The sequence below is a fragment of the Monodon monoceros genome, unplaced genomic scaffold (genome assembly GCF_005190385.1).
Source record: "Monodon monoceros isolate NGI ecotype Baffin Bay Population unplaced genomic scaffold, NGI_Narwhal_1 Super_Scaffold_5, whole genome shotgun sequence".
NCBI classification, from domain to species: Eukaryota; Metazoa; Chordata; class Mammalia; order Artiodactyla; family Monodontidae; genus Monodon; species Monodon monoceros.
Window position 1 is genome coordinate 111823963 of NW_021703782.1, and position 15958 is coordinate 111839920.

The following is a 15958-nucleotide window of genomic DNA, read 5'->3' on the forward strand; positions in this document are numbered from 1 at the left end:
CAGTTCCATGGGAATCTGGTCTCTTTTATCCCCTGACGGAGCTGGACAAGCCGATCCCGCAGCCGAGCCTGAACCCGGGGCCACCGCTGGCAACACGCATGGGCTCCCAGGCTCTGGGGGGAGACCGGTAAGAGCAAAAACCCACCTCTGCAGTCAGCGAGCTTCTTGAAAACGGACCTGAGCCTCCCTGTGAAATGCAGAGAAACTGACCAGCCTTAGCAGCTCCCCCGTGCCGCACAGCTCCGGTGTTGTCCCCCACAGGGTGCCCTCTTACCACGCCGTGTGATGAATCAGAACACAAAACCCGCTTCTAAAAACTATACTTGGAAATTATGATCACAGAGGGATGCTGAACGATTATCAAAAACTTGGAAATATGGTAAAGGGTGACTGTGCCCTTTCCGTGTCACAGGAGGGACCGGCCAACGAGGCCACCAGGACTGTTTCATTCTCCAGGGGACTGCAGGTACCTCTGCTTGGTTTGCTCTCTGGTATTGATTATGTCCCAGACGCTGTGACCTGCTAACTCTTAAACAAGGCTGTGCCCAGGAGAGATTCAAATGATTTCTGCCCAGGAGCAAAAAAGCGTTGCCCAAGGGGGCCGGTGCTCTTGCCTGGGGGACACCCAGCAATTGTGTAACTAACTGAACAGTCTGAGTGCAACGTTCTTTCTGCAGTGACTATAAATACACTCAGTTCCTCAAATGCTCTTTGATCGAGCTTTCCTGCTCATGAAATATTACTCAGCCTTAAAAAGGAAGGGAGTTCTGACATGGGGTACGACAAGGATGACCTGGAGAACATCGTGTCCAGTGAAATAAGCCGGTCTCCAGAAGACAAATCCTGTGGCATTCCACCCATGGGAGGACCTAGAGAAGTCAGCTTCATGGAGACAGTGGGGGCCAGGGGCTGGAGGAGGAGGGGCAGTGCGAGTTTTGTGGGGACAGAGCTTCAGTTTGAGAAGATGGGAAAATTCTGGAGACGGATGTGGTGATGGTTGCACAACGATATGAATGTACTTAATGCCACACTGAACTATACACTTAAAAATGGTTCAGATGGGGGCTTCCCTGGTGGCGCAGTGGTTGAGAGCCCGCCTGCCAATGCAGGGGACACGGGTTCGAGCCCTGGTCTGGGAAGATCCCACATGCTGCGGAGCAGCTAAGCCCGTGCGCCACAACTACTGAGCCTGCGCTCTAGAGCCCACGAGCCACAACTACTGAAGCCTGAGAGCCACAACTAGTGAAGCCCACACGCCTAGAGCCCGCGCTCCACAACAAGAGAAGCCACCGCAATGAGAAGCACGCGCACCGCGACAAAGAGTAGCCCCCGCTCGCTGCAACCGGAGAGAGCCCGGGCACAGCAACGAAGACCCAACGCAGCCAAAAATAAATTAAGAAAAAAAATACATCAAACTGTGCGCTCGAGATCTTTGCCCTTTTCTGTAGGCTACACGGCCAAGTGTGCTTAAGATATCCACTTACATGGTAATAAAAGGTAGGCGGAAGCAGTGTGAGAACTGAACAATGAATTTAAATATTAGTTTGTACTTCGTTACACAAAGGTGTGCTTTTTATTTTTTATTTATTTATTTATTTATTTTGTTGTTGTTGTTGTTGTTGCGGTACGCGGGCCTCTCACTGCTGTGGCCTCTCCCGTTGCGGAGCACAGGCTCCGGACGTGCAGGCTCAGCGGCCATGGCTCACGGGCCCAGCTGCTCCGTGGCATGTGGGATCTTCCCGGACCGGGGCACGAACCCGTGTCCCCTGCATCGGCAGGCGGACTCCCAACCACTGCGCCACCAGGGAGGCCCTATTAATAGTTTTTTGATCATAAAATTTTCAGTGCTGCATATAAAAAAATCCATGCGCAAGTTTTTAAAAATATAGTGTCGAGGGCAGGGGAGGCAGTGCCTGCCCACAGACACTGTGTCCACAGGCCCAAGGCCCAGGCACGTGCCCCACCCTGTGGTGGGGCAGCCCGGGTCTCCCCAGGACCCTCACTCCCCTAAGCCCTGAATCCAGAAAACCTCAGGTCCTTTGACCTCAGAATCCAGTTTCCTTGAGACGAGCAGACATGTGTGTGGGGTGGGGCGGGGGAGGGGAGGCTACCTAAATAATCCCAGGGCTGGTTTCAATGGCCTAAATTCCCAGGTCCTGTGTCCTCTTTTAATTCAAGTTCAGAATAAATACCATTACCCCATTTTACAGATTGGGAAACTGAGGCTCTGGGTGGGGCAGGAACTCGCTCACTGGCCTGAGAACTGAAGCCTGGATCTTGAGAGTGGACATGAGACCTCTTCATCCACAGACAGGACTCAGAACAAAACGCTCCTAGGCCAAAAGCAGACACCAGAGAGAGGAGGACGAAGGCCCTGGGCATTGGCCACAAGGGCTGAGCAAAGCCCAGAGGAAAGAGCCACCAAGGTGGGTGGGGTAGGTGGGGTCACGAGTCCTCAGGGCCATAGTACAGTCCCCTGCCTGGTTTCCTCTGCCTCATCCGGGGAGGAGGGCCCCAGGGCCCCTGCGAGCGTCAGGGGAGCTGCAGGGGAGGCTGGGGGTGAGCGCTCGTGAGAACCACCTGCCCGGGAGGCCTGGAGAGCCGGGTGCCACCCTCGCCAGCAGCCGGCACTGTCACTGCACACTGCAGCCGCCGTTGCACCTCTACGATTCCCTAACGGTTCCCCTGGGAGCACCGAAGGTAAATATGTTAATTTGACTTCAATCATGGCTTTTTAAAACAAAGTGCACACTATACTAATTTAGGGCACAGAACCTGAAAACTACTCATGCGTGTGTCTGAGCCTCCCGTCCCGGGCGAGGGGGACCCCGAATGTGAGGGGGCAAGGGGGCAGGGGGCCAAGAGGGAGGCCCACCCACCAGATCCCCAAAGGCGAGCCGCAGCGGGGGCCTGAGCCTCGGAGGCTGAGCCCGGTGGCATCAGCCAGGGGTGCCGCCCCTCAGCTTCCAGGCAGAGGACGCTCCCTACCAGCAAGAGGCCCGACGGCCAGGGCCGGGCAGGTGGAGCAGGGTCTGCAGACCCCGGGCTGCCCAGGACCCCTGGGAGGGCCCAGCTCCCTGGTTCCTCAGCCCGTGACCACATCAAGGCACAGCCTGGAAGCAGGACCCGGCCCGTGGCCTGAGGGACCCCAGGCCCGCCCACCTCACCTCCGTCTCCAGCCCTGTGGGCTCTACAGAGGCCCACGGGTCAGCCCACCGAGTGGGGTCTTAGACAGTGTTGTTAAGGTCATGGTCGGTGCAGAAGTGGCCCGGCCCAGATTGCACGGAATCAGCTGACAAAGGACACTGGTGCCCTTGCTCGTCGTAGTTTTCAGGGAGTGGCGCAGGTGGGGGCTCTCCTCTCCAAGCACCCGGGAGGGGGTGCCCTCCAATACCCCATAGCAGAAAGGGCTCGGGGAGAGGACGCCAGCCAGACGCCTGAGCCAGGAGGCCTGTGGGTGGCACAGACTCTCCAGCATCCCCGGGACCCGCCAAGCACCCTACACACCTGGGGTGTCACATGTTTCCAGACAGTGCACTTTGGGGTGAGGGGGCTAGAAGGCAGTGAGAGAAACAGACCAGTTCCCAGCACTAGTGTTAAGACGACTTTAAGGATAAGTAAGCACACCTGTGCTGTTCATCACCATGACGACAGCACTTCAGGGCCCACTGGTCCCTCTCCGTCACAAGCAGCTGTGACCGTGGCCCCAGGAAGGCCCTGTCTCCACGTGAGCCTGGGCAGGAGCCAGTGCCCTGCTCCTCCAGCTGTATGGGGGCAGCGCGGCCGGCCTGGGGGCCAGCAGCCCCTCCAGGAGGCATGGGGACGAAGGGAGGTGCTGGAAGAGGCTGACCTAGAAACACTGCAGCCCGGGGTCACGGGTCTCCAGTAGTCTCGGGGAAAAGAAACAGTCTGTTCCCACGTGTTCGTATGTTCTGGAACCAACGAGGGACACAGGAAAGAGTTCCCTAGAAGAGAGACCAAATCAAACTCAGAACTGGGATGGCCACCTCGGGACCCACCAGGCTCCCAGGCTGCTGGAAACCCAGAGGGAAGGGTGGCCGGGGGGGGACACAGGCCGGCCAGCTCCCAAGGGACTACTTTGGCCCACCTTGTTAACCAACGCCCTGCAAGCATCACTCCCCTGGCCGCCCGGGCCAGCCGAGGCCAGGGCAACAGGCCAGCACCCGCCCTTCGTCCTGCCCAGGCCGGGCAAGTGCTCCCCCTGCTACAAGCCGTCGGGAAGGCGGTGCCGGGCACCCGCGTCCACTGCGGCTATAACAAATTCCCTTGTGAGGTTTCTTGGAAATCAGTGGCTGCAATGTAATCACAGCTGCCGGGACTCGGAACGAGCCCGCTCGGGGGCTCTGTGCAGTTAAAGTTATTATGAAAGCTCAGTTAAGAAACACTGAGGAAGGGCTTCCCTGGTGGCGCAGTGGTTGAGAATCTGCCTGCCAATGCAGGGGACACGGGTTCGAGCCCTGGTCTGGGAAGATCCCACACGCCGCGGAGCAACTGGGCCCGTGAGCCATGGCCACTGAGCCTGCGCGTCCGGAGCCTGTGTTTCCGCAACAAGAGAGGCCGCGACAGTGAGAGGCCCGCGCACCGCGATGAAGAGTAGCTCCCGCTCGCCGCAACTAGAGAAAGCCCTCGCACAGAAACGAAGAGCCAGCACAGCCAAAGATAAATAAACAAATAAATAAATAAAATCTTAAAAAAAAGAAACACTGAGGAAGAACTGAAACCTTCAGGAATACCCGAGAGCCAGGGGAGGGGCGACCCCTCACCCCCACCCCACCCAGGACGAGGACACGCTGCCCCTTCCTGCTGGTCCCTCATGTGGCCATCCTCACCCAGGGTCAGTCTGTCCTGACCCAGCTCCGTCCACCCGGATGCACCTGGCCCAGGTAGCCGCTGCCACCCGGGGGCTCCAGCTGTCTTTGCCCCACCACAGCCCACCACGGCAGCACCCTGGAACCCCAAGAAACCCACGAGTGGGCACAGCTATCACCACCCCCGGCTCTGCTCTGTGACTCACCCCTCAGGCCCTTGTTTCCTCACATGACATGAGCGGGCACAAGACGCTGTCCAAAGACGCTCGGCCCTGGCGTGGTCTGACGGCAGCTCTGGGCCAGCTCACCACCAAGGCAAGACCATGACTGCCTGGTATTCCCTGCAGAGGGCGGGGCCGTGGGGGTCTGATGAAAGGGAGCAGCCAGCAGGGCCATCCCAAGCCTCCACCTTGTGGCCTTGTGCCCGTGGCTAGACCTGCCTTCTCCCCGGTGCCCGTGGGGTGCCCTCACCCAAAAAGCATGGGGCAGGGCCCTCGGAGTCACGCCGAGCGACACATAAAGGAGCCAAGGTGAGGCCTCGTGGGTGCTGCGGAGCAAGGCCCCCCAGGCAGTGCCTCCCCTTCTGGCACAAAACCCCACTCCCAGAGCCCCCGGTGGGAGGAAGGCCGGGCCCTGCCCACACGCCTAGAGACAGGCCAGCGGGTGAAGGGGTTCCGGACCGCTATGCCCAACACCTGTCAGCGGCCAGCTGGCCACCGCAGAGCCCTGGTCCCACCATCCTCGTGCAGGTGAGGCTGGCTCGCAGGCAGAGCGGTTCCACCAGCCACTCCCAAACTGCAGGTGTTTCCTCCTGTCCTCCCCGCAAGGAAAGACAGACATGTTTGCCAGAAGCAGCCGATCTGATCTTGCTAACTTTACCCTCACATACAGACCACTTCTGACCAGGGTTTCATGCCGACTGCCTCGACCCTGTCAAACCTCGGAGCCAGAGGGCTGATCCTGTGTGTTCTGAGGCTGCGAAACTCCTACCACTCCCAACTCCTACTCCATGAGACATGCACGCTGACATGAAAGTCATCAGACCAAACCCCCCCCACGCCCTCTTTCCGATGGAGAACTCCATGCGGGCAAACAGCCTTTCTGGCGTTGGGCTGGACACCTCACAACCCTCTGAGCTGCAGAAGTGGGGCCATCCCACCAGACAGGAGGCCTGGGCGCTCCAGCCATCCCCAAGAGAGCGGAGCCAGTGGCCAAACAGCCCGGCTGGGCGTTCTAGAGGACCTGCACAGGAGGTCAGAGGGCGGGGGGCCCAGCCTGAGATCAGGAGACACGGGGACAGTACGGCAGCTCCTTCCAAGATTGGGGAGGGGGCAGCAGCCATGGAGAAAAGGGAACAGGGGCAGGTAGACACTTTGGCCTTCACCCCTCCACTGGGGTGAATAGGGTTCCCCAAATCCATGTCCACCTGGAACCTCAGAATGTGACCATAAGTAAACGAGCAATTAGTTAAGATGAGGTCTTAGAGGATTTAGGGTGGGCCCTGAAGCCAACGCCTGGTGTCCTAAGAAGAGGGAAACCTGGACACAGGAGAGGCCATGCGGCCAGGGGCTGGGAGAGGCGGGAGGGAGCTCGGCCCTGCGATGCCTTGACGGGGGGCTCTGGCCTCGGAACGGGGGAGCGTACACCTCTGCTGGTTCAGTCGGCCCAGTCGGCAGGGCTGTGTCTCAGAGTCCTAGGAAACTCACAACCCCCGGCCCGCTGACGCCGACCTTGACCCGGGATCTGAGGGAACGGGGACCTGCTGGTTTCGGACAGATCTGATCAGACTCAGACAACATCTGCCAAGTACCAGGATGGCCCCGGTGCAGCCCCAGGTCGGGAGATGGAGGACACACGGGAAATGGTGCTAGGGAAGCCGCTTCTCCCCACCCCCGCGTCTCCCCAGGGCTCATCGTGGGCAGGAGGGGGCCAGGCTTGGGTACACCTCCTACTTCATCCTCGCAGAGCCCCACAGCCCAGAGGAAGAGTGGGCCGGGGGCCGGGGGCTGTGACAGCAGCAGCCCAGAGCCCAGCTCAGAGCTTCTCCATGGGAGACACTGGAGGGACGTGGCCACTGACAGCCGGGACGGGACCCGCCTTTCTGGGAGCAGCCGGTGCTGATGAGAGCCGACACCCCTCACCACTCAAGAGCCTCCCGTTCCAGGGCCAAACACCCAACTCCCCCCCGCACACAGGGTCCTGTGCGGCCCACTGCTCACCCCTGCCCCACACCCCGTATCCTGCCCTGCTCCCACACACAACCCTGGCCGTGACCCCCATGCTGGGGTTGCTTTAGAAACACACACACCAGACAAATTCCCCCAAGTGACTGGACAAAATCCACCGCGGGCCACCTCCAGCCGGCAGGACAGTGGCATGGCCGCAGCACCGCTGTCCGAGACGTGCCCAGACCGGGGGCATTCTGCAAAACTAGCCTGGGCTCTGGGGGCAAGGTCACGAGAGCCAGGGAAAGACCTCAGATCTTGCAGAGGCTGAAAAACCCTAAGAGACACAACAAGACTTGGATAGGCACGAGCACATCTGTGTTCACACAGCGCCATTCACAACAGCCAACCGTGGAAACAGCCACGTGTCCTCGGACAGATGAAGGATAAACCCAACGGGGTCCATCCACACGGTGGACTGAACTCAGCCTTAAAAAGGAAGGAAATCCTGACACAGGCCACAGCAGGGACGAGCCTCACAGACATCATGCTGACCAAAAGCCAGACGCAGAGGACAAATTCTGTGTGATGCCACCCATGTGCGGCCCTAGAGGAGTCAAACCCACAGAGACACAAAGTGGACGGCGGGGCCCAGGGCTGGCGGAGGGAGGGGAGTGAGTGTTTAATGGGGACAGAGCGTCAGTCTGGGAAGATGAAAGAGCCCTGGGGACGGATGTGGTGACAGTTGCACAGCAAATGTGAAGGGACTCAATACCCCTGAACTGTGTGCTGGAAAGTGGTTAAGACGGTAGGTTTTACGTGCAAGTAACTAGAGTTTTTTTTAATTAAAATTTTAAAAGCAGACCTGACAGGTGCCTGGGACAGGAACTCCACAGTGACCCTCTGGCTGTACAGGGCCCAGGCGTGGGAGCCACTGGGGCCATTCGGTGACCGCTGGAGCTGCGGTGAGGCGGGCAGCGGGCTGCCTTGTTTCAGTGGGTCACCCAGCAATAAGGGGCCACTACTCTCAAGCGGTCTGGAAGAAGTTCTGTGTTCGGTGCGCGCAGTTCCTCTGTAAGTTTAATACTGTGCAGCTTTCAACCCTTTCCTCAGGCATCAGAACTAGCGTCCCCAGCTGCCAGCGCTGGGCAGAGGGCAGGGGCTCCTCCACCACACTCAAGACCGGTGACGGTGACAGCGGGGCCAGGAGGCTGCAGGAAGCCAAGTCAGCGTGCCCCCACCCCGGAGAAGGGGTGCCTAGTCCTGGGGAACGCCCACCCCCTGGGGTCCACCCCAAGTCCTGGCCAGACGTCCTGAAAACCCTCAGAAACGAGTCTCTGAACGTGGCGGGGGCCCCCCTTCTGAGCTTGAGCACCGAGCAGCAAATCACGTCACCTGTCCTCCCAGGAGAGAAGCCCCATGATGCCAGGCAGCGGCGGGGGACAGAGGAGCCCCCCAAGCAGAGCTGGGGGCCAACTCCCAAGGAGGCCTGGTGGGGAGACTTCCCACTTTCCCTGGGTTACTGAGAATGTGAAGAAAGGCCCAGCGCAAAACTGCACGGCAGCCTCCCAGGCCCTCAGGCCCTCACCCAGCCGGGCGGTCACCTGCACTGGGGCCACTCTGGGGCCGCTGGGCTGGCAGAGCCGTGTGGGAAGAGGAGTGAGGGGCACCCGAGGACCCATGTCCTCCTCCAGGAGAGACCCCGAGGCCCATGCCATGAGTCCCCTGCCAACGTGCCCCCTCTCAGCCCCGCCACAGCTGCCTGAGGTCTCGGTCCGGGAATGGCAGGGCCGCCGAGGTCTAGACGCACAACGCCTGGGTGCCCCGCCTCACCGCCTGGACACCGTGGCCTCCTCCAGACCCATCCTGGGCACCCACCTCCTCCCGAGGCATCTCCGCTCTTACTTTCTCTTTGCCTCCATTTCTTGGCCATTTCTTCTCACGTCATGCCCTTATTTTTCTTCTGCGGGACGGAAGAGACACGGGGAGGAAGGACTTGGAGGGCCGCGGTGGCCCCAGTCCATGCTGCAGTTTGGGGTCCAGCCCCAAGGACTCCACTGAGACCCACCTCCCTCTCCTTTCCAGGCTGCTTCCCGGGACAAGGATGGGCCGCTAAACTGGGTTATGACAATTAACACAAATTCTGCCTCCTGTCCCCAAACTTATGTAACCGCAGACACTCCTGTCTCAGGAAAATCTTCCTCTGTCGGTGGCCCCATTTCCCGCCCTCGACCCCGGCTTAGCTCCTGAGCCAAAGGTCCTTCCAGACTTCCCAGCCTGCGCTGGCCCTTCATGCCCGCGGTCCAGGCGCTCGTCGGGGCAGTGGCTACTGTCCATGCGTCTGGCTGCCCACCCTCCTGGGCAAGCACAGGGTGGAGCCAGACGGCCAGCAAGGCCGCCCCTACTTCTGAGGCTGCCCCTCCCCTCCAGGCACTAAAGGGTTTCTGCGCCCACCTGGCCACACCGGGTTGACTAGGGTCCCCCCAGAATTCATGTCCATCTGGAACCTCAGAATGTGACCTTATTTGCAAACAGGGTCTTTGCAGATGTAATTAGTTAAGATCTTGAGATGGGAGTGATGTGTCTACAGGCCAAGGAACGTCAAGGATTGCCGGCACCGTCAGACGCTGGAAGAGGCCAGGATTCTCCCCTACAGTCTCCAGACGGAGCCAGCCCTGCCCACACGTTGATTTTGGACCTCTGGCCTCTAGACTGTGAGAGAGTAAATTTCTGTTGCTTTAAGCCCCCAGGTTTATGGTCATTTGTTACCCAACCCCAGGAAACTGATCTCACCCCCGCCCCTGTTACACGCCAGGGTGACTGCAAGGCTCACGCCCCTTCCAGCCTGTCCTCTCCACCGGCAAACAAACATCGCTGCCCTCCTGGAGCTGAAGGACCCCACAGGGAGCCCCCAGCGCAGTGTTCACAAAATAGGGGGCATGCACCACCCTTGGTAAGGGAGGGAGCCACCTTCAGACTCGAGGAGGGGGCAGGTGTGAGTGGGCGGTCGGGGCCACACGCCAATCCCACCACCGCTTCCCCCCGCGTCTGCCGGGGCCCGACATCGCGGCAACATTCACTCAACAGGTAGCACAGGGCCCAGTGGCGAGCCTGGGGGACGTGAGCCTCCAGCCCCTACCCTGCCCGGAAGCCTCCACTGGGTCCATCCTGCCCCACTGCTCCCCGTGTCCCCCCCACCCCCACCTCCTCCCAACGCAGACAAGGGGCGAGGGATGGTGTGGAGGAAGGGGACAGACTCGGCCCAGTGTCCTGAGACACGGCCAGGAACCGACGAAGGCTGATGGGCCGGCCATGCCGCACACCCCACGCACACCCCCATCCCGGCAGGTTTCCCGGAGAAGCCAGCGGGCAATTTGCATAAGATTCTTTGCAAGTTGATGCCAGCCTCTGATAATGATCTCGGCATGGCTGGAGCTGAGGCGGCTGTTATAACACTAGGTAATCATATTTTAAATTATGTTTCCCTTTACGGAAAGGTGTTGCAAAAACACACAGACATGAAATCTGTTGCAGCCCCCTGCCAACCACCTGACCAGGTTCCCAGCGCCACGGCTGTCACTGCAGCACGGGGGCTGGCGAGACCCAGGCCGCCCGGGCCAGCCCCGCGCCCCACACTGCCCGGGCCTCACCCGGGCCAGGGGTGCGTCCCAGCAGGGGCACCGCCCAGATCTGAACCACCACGGGCTCCGGCCACAGTCAAGGGTGAGTCCGTGCAGAGGAGTTAACGGAGCACCTAGGGCGCGCTCTCGTCGGGGGTCCCAACTCCCCTGGGGGTAGGTCAGGGGGGCGCTCCCCATCCCCACAGCCCCCAGCCCCTGCCTCGTGCTGGAGACTCCAGTGCCCACGCCACCAGACTTCCAGGCGCGGGTCGTGTGGCGGACGCGGGATCCTGAAAACTCAAAACCAAAACCATCGGCGCTTCCAGAACTTCCCTGTTGCAGCCCCTCACCCAGCAGCTGGACTCGGGGACCCAGCCCCGGAAGGCGAGCTCATCCTTGACCCCTGCACACCCACAGCCAGACTGCGGCCACGGCACACCCTCCCGCCACGGGTGAGCCGGTCCTGGTGTGGATGCAGGTCTGAGCACACGGCCACACTCGGTCCCCCTGGGGGCGCCGCAGGAGCAGGGCCTGCGTGGACGGTCACCCACAGGGATGCGGAGAGGACCGAGGCCAGGACCTGGAGGAGGCAGGGGGCCCCCGGCCGCCACCAAGGGGAGCCCCTTCTCTCCTTTTCTCTTCATGCAGGAGCGGGGCCCACCACTCAATCTCTATTTTCTTAAAAGCTTTCTTTTTTTTATTAAAAAAAAAATCCAATTATAGCACAAATCTCTCAGCAGGGGTCAGTGTGGAATACGAATAACTAAAGTTAATGGACATGACACAGGCAAGATTAATGCCTAAAGGGTTTGAAAAGTTGTGTGATGCAGATTTCATTAACATTTTAATTGTAATGTATCTTTTTAATCTTCTCTCACCCTAATGGCTTTATATGGCCAAAAAAACTGCTGACAACAACAAAAAGTATCAATATACAAAATTTAACAAAGGCACTTAGCAGCGCAATGGAAACTAAATTAAAGGAGCAAAACTATGTTAACGCTGTGATCTTTAACAGCACAAAAGTCGGAACGGAGCAGAGGGGGCTGCTTCTCCTTTCTTGGAGTTAGGAAGACAGGCAGATGCCCAGGGCTAGGGTGGGGACGCCCCACCCCCACCCCCACCCCACCCCCCACGGGACCCAGGACAACCCGGGGGGCACAGGGAGCAGACTTCCTGCAAAGGCCACCAGCAGCGCGGGGAACGCCCGGCCCCTTCCCCACTAGCTGGACTCCAGGCAGTGTCCAGGAGGCGGAGGGAGGGAGGCCCTCTTCCAGAAAATGCCAGCCATCTCTGGGGATGGGGAGGGGACATCTACGGCTGTCACCATAATGAAGGGGGCATTTTGTGGGGCAAGGGCTGTGGGTGCAGACGAGCTGGCATCCCGCCCCCAGCCCACAGTGAGGGGCCCTCGGTGGCTACGGCCTCCAACTTTCAAAAATGGCGTCTCAAGACATACACTTGGCCCAGACTACCAAGTAGCCAGGAGATTTTTATTTTCAATCAACAAACACTCCTGGAGCACCGAACCTGTGCCTGCTGCTATATCTGATGCTTCGCCCCAAGTCCAGCTGCCCTCAGCACGCCCTCACCCAGCGCCAGCCCGCCCTCGAGGGCCTGGGGGCTGGGCCTGATGCTGGGCCTGGGACACAGCCCCACGGCCGGCGGCCCGGCTCACTGCTCACCCCAGTGACTATATATGGGCACTTTCAGGCCCCTGCGGTCCCCGCCCCTGGCCCTGCTGCTTCCCAGGCACACAGGCAGACACGGGGCGGGGCCCAGGAGCTCCCGGCCCATCCATGGCCATGTGCCCTCCTGGATGCCAGGGCCCAGGGCCAAGAGGGAGGGGGAAGATTCCTTCAGAGAGACCCAGAGCCAGCCTCTCCTTTCCGTGGGACCAGAGACCAACACCTCAGAGAAAAGTATGCCTCCATCCGCCCTGGAGACTGGGACGCAGCCTCCCCTTAAAGGGGCATGAACCCCTCACTGGCTCTGGTCCACTTCCAGGGAGGGGGCATCTCCACAGGGCCCCCAGGCCGGGCCTGCTCACCTTCGGGCCTCGCAGCAGTAGCATCACAACACAGGCAAGGGTGGGGCTCAGAGGGGGTATGTTACCCACCCAAGGTCACAAAGCCTTGAGCCGGATGTGACCTGACAGAGACCTCAGAGGTCCTGCTCCCAAGGGCCTCCTTGCCCGGACCCAGGTCCAGCCAGCGGAAGCTGGGGGCGGGGCAGGCCCCAGAGAGCCGGCGCCGCATCAGATTCCAGCTCCGTTTCTCCTGCTCAGACAGGCTCCCAGGCCCGGGCAGGGGCGAGTGTCCCCCACTGTCCATGTCCTCATGGGGGCTGCCCCACTCTGAGGGTGCCAACCACAAAGGCAGCCACCAGGGAGCTCGGCTCCCAAGTTCATGTCCCAAACACCTCTGTGCCTGCCCCACCTGCTGAGACCCTCCCCCACAGGGCGCCTCCTTCCAAAACCTGAACTTTAAATGACAAAGGCCAGAGGCCAGGGCAGAGCAAGGCCAGCTCCCAGTGAGCAGGCAGCTGCAGGTGACAGACACAATGAGGGAGCCGGGGCCAGCCGGGAAGCATACTTTGCAAATGATCTCATCGAGAGCCAGGCCTGGTGAGAGCAAGGATTTGCTAAAAGAGAAACAGAGGTCGCCAGGATCCCTGGCTGCTCAGGAGGCAGGGTGGGTGGCAGTGGCGCCTCGGGCCTTGGCCTCGCTAAGGGGACTGCTTCCCCCAGCCAGCGACCTGGGTCCCTGGAGCCCAGGATGGCTGGGGGGGGGGGGGGGCGGGGGGGGGGGGGGGCGCGGGATGTAGCCTCCCAGGCACAACCTCGGCGGCTCAGGACACAAGGAAAGAGGGAACGTGGGTGTGGCGGGCCGGGGAGGACACACAGGCTTCACCCAGGGCCACGGTGTGAGGGGGTCACTCTTATCTCTGAATTGGGGTGAGGACACCAATGAAGATGCTGTCTGTGATCCTAAATTCCGGCCCCACCTGGAAGTACCCGAGGGCCAGACTGCTCACCTCGGGGAGGACCAAGGGGATGCCCGGGAAAGCGTGCTGGACGCAAATGAGGCATTCGGAGAGGCCTGGGCAGGGTCTAGAACGTGGACGGGCCGGGCAGCGCTCTCTGCAGACCCGGCAGGCGGGCAGGCAGGCAGTGAGAGGCCCTGAAGCCCCTCACCAGCCCCCAGTCGGACCCCAGCCCCAACCAGACTTTACAAGCTCCCGAAGTGGGGCTGCCCACAGCCAGGAACAGCTCTGGGTCCAGCCAGGGACCGGCGGCCCCTGTCCCTGTGGAGGGAGACACCCCTCCAACTGTACCGAAGACATTGCTCCCCTTCAAAAGACCAGGCCTGAAGGCCAGGTTCCTTGGGCCGGGACACCCCTCGGGGACACCGGCCACGGGAAGGAGCCAGGCCCAGGCCAGCTAACACGACAGATCCTCAGCTGGAAGGCAGCTTGTCTTGTCCCAAGAACGCAGCCCGGGTCAAGCTCCCCAAGCGCGCCTGTTACACGGGGGTCTGCAGGCTCTTGGGAGAAACACGCTGGAGAATCAGGAGCGAAGGGCCGTGATCTGGGCCGCAGTTCCCACTCAAACGGCTCAGCAGACGTTCCCCACCCTGCCCCCAGCCAGGGCAGCTCATCTCACCCCCCACACCCCAGCAGGACAACAGAACCCAGGGAGGGACCAGGCCGGAGAAGAGCCAGGCGAGACGGGACAGGGTAACCTGGAAGGGGGCAGATTGGCCATGGACCGCAGGGACAAGACTTGCTTCCCCGGGGTGGAGGGAATGAGGCCTCAGGTGCCTGAGACTCCCAGCCCTACAGATGGTAAGTGCAGTGGACGGCACCGGAAGGCCCAGGGCCTGGAGGGAGTCCGTGTCCGGTGCAGCCCATACCTGGCTCTGCATTCCTGGGAGCACAGACCTCAGAGGAAGAGGCGGGGGTGGAGCCCTGGGAACATCCTTGAAAGGGTCAAAGCCACATTTCTTACTTTCTGTCCCAGGAGGGGTCCCAGGCCCACCCCAGCCCAGGCTGCAAGTCAAGCACGCTGAGCCCTAGAGGCAGAGGTGCCCGAGGAACCTAGGCTGTAAATGCCAGCTCAGCACTTACCATCAGCACCGTCTCTCTTGTATGAATAATGCATCTCACGTTTTCGTTGGAAAACAGAGAGAGGCTTTAAGGGTTCTGTTAAAAGTCACCCACGAGCCCACCTCCCAAAGACAGGCTCTCTTGAGTGTCCCAGCACATCCAGGACAAAGAACCCAGAAGCACTCCGGGCAGCCAGGGTGGCCTGGTGTCCCCGTGTCAGAAAATGCACAAGCTTTTTCTCCTGGTCCAGGATTCTGCAGGAGGCTCGGAACGGCTGCAGAGCAGAGGCCGGCCGAAGCCGGCTCCGAGTCAGCGCGGTTTCAGACACCACGACCGGCGCCCACCCCGCCTGGGTGTGACCACCGAGAACCGATCTCTGCCACTGAGAGGGGACGAGGGATATCCTGTTCTACCGCTGTGCCCCTTCCAGCCAGCCCACCGAAACAGCAGGGGGCCAACCACCCTGGGTCTCCCCCTCCCATCTCCTTCACTCAGGCTCCAGCCGAGGTACCAACAAACGGTGGCTTGTCCCACGGGAGAGCCAGCGGCCTCCTGGGAGGGGTGGACACCACAGAGGGCCACGGAGAGACGGGGAGGGGGTTTGTTGGAAGGTGGAGGGCAGTGCCCGCTGCTTGACCCTTCACCTAACTCCTTGTTTCCTCATCTCTAAAATGGAGCCAACACTTGAAGATACCTCTCCTGGGGTCTGTGCGGGGCTTAGACGACACCCCGCACGGAGTGCTGAGAAGCACCTGTGCCGAGACCAGGAGAACCGCGTCCTTTGTCATCAGGGCAAACTGGGGGGAGCGAGGGGAGAGGGGTCTGGAGCTCAAGAGGGAAGCGGAGGGGAAGGTGGGGGGATGGGAAGGGGAGACCTGGAGAGAGACCCGGACCAGACCAGACGGGTACAGGGGTGTGCGTGCAGGGTGCTCAGAAGACCAGCTCTACCAGATGGCCAGCCCATGGAGGGTGCTCTCCCCCCGCCCAGCCCCCCACCACACAGGACAGGCTCAGCTAGAACATACAGCCAGGGGACACATGGCTGGATGCCCAACAGGTCCCTCCCTCGGACGGCCCAGGAGGGAGGGGCGTGTCCCCGGGGCCGTGTCCCCAGGCCGAGCCCACGCGGGTTGCCCACCCCAGAGGGCTGGGCTCCGTCCGTCCGGTCGGGGGAGACCTAGTGTCCCGAGCGCCCCGAGAAACCCGGCAGGAGAGGAGACGCTCGGAGCCCGGGTCC

The 15958-nt window shown here is 60.8% G+C and overlaps 1 protein-coding gene across 1 annotated transcript in view; it reads right to left on the reverse strand.

Moving 5' to 3' along the window:
• The window catches only part of NACC2 (NACC family member 2), a 70538-nt gene that overhangs the window by 53927 nt on the left and 653 nt on the right, over window positions 1-15958 (reverse strand). The gene's annotated exons all lie outside the window — the stretch shown is intronic.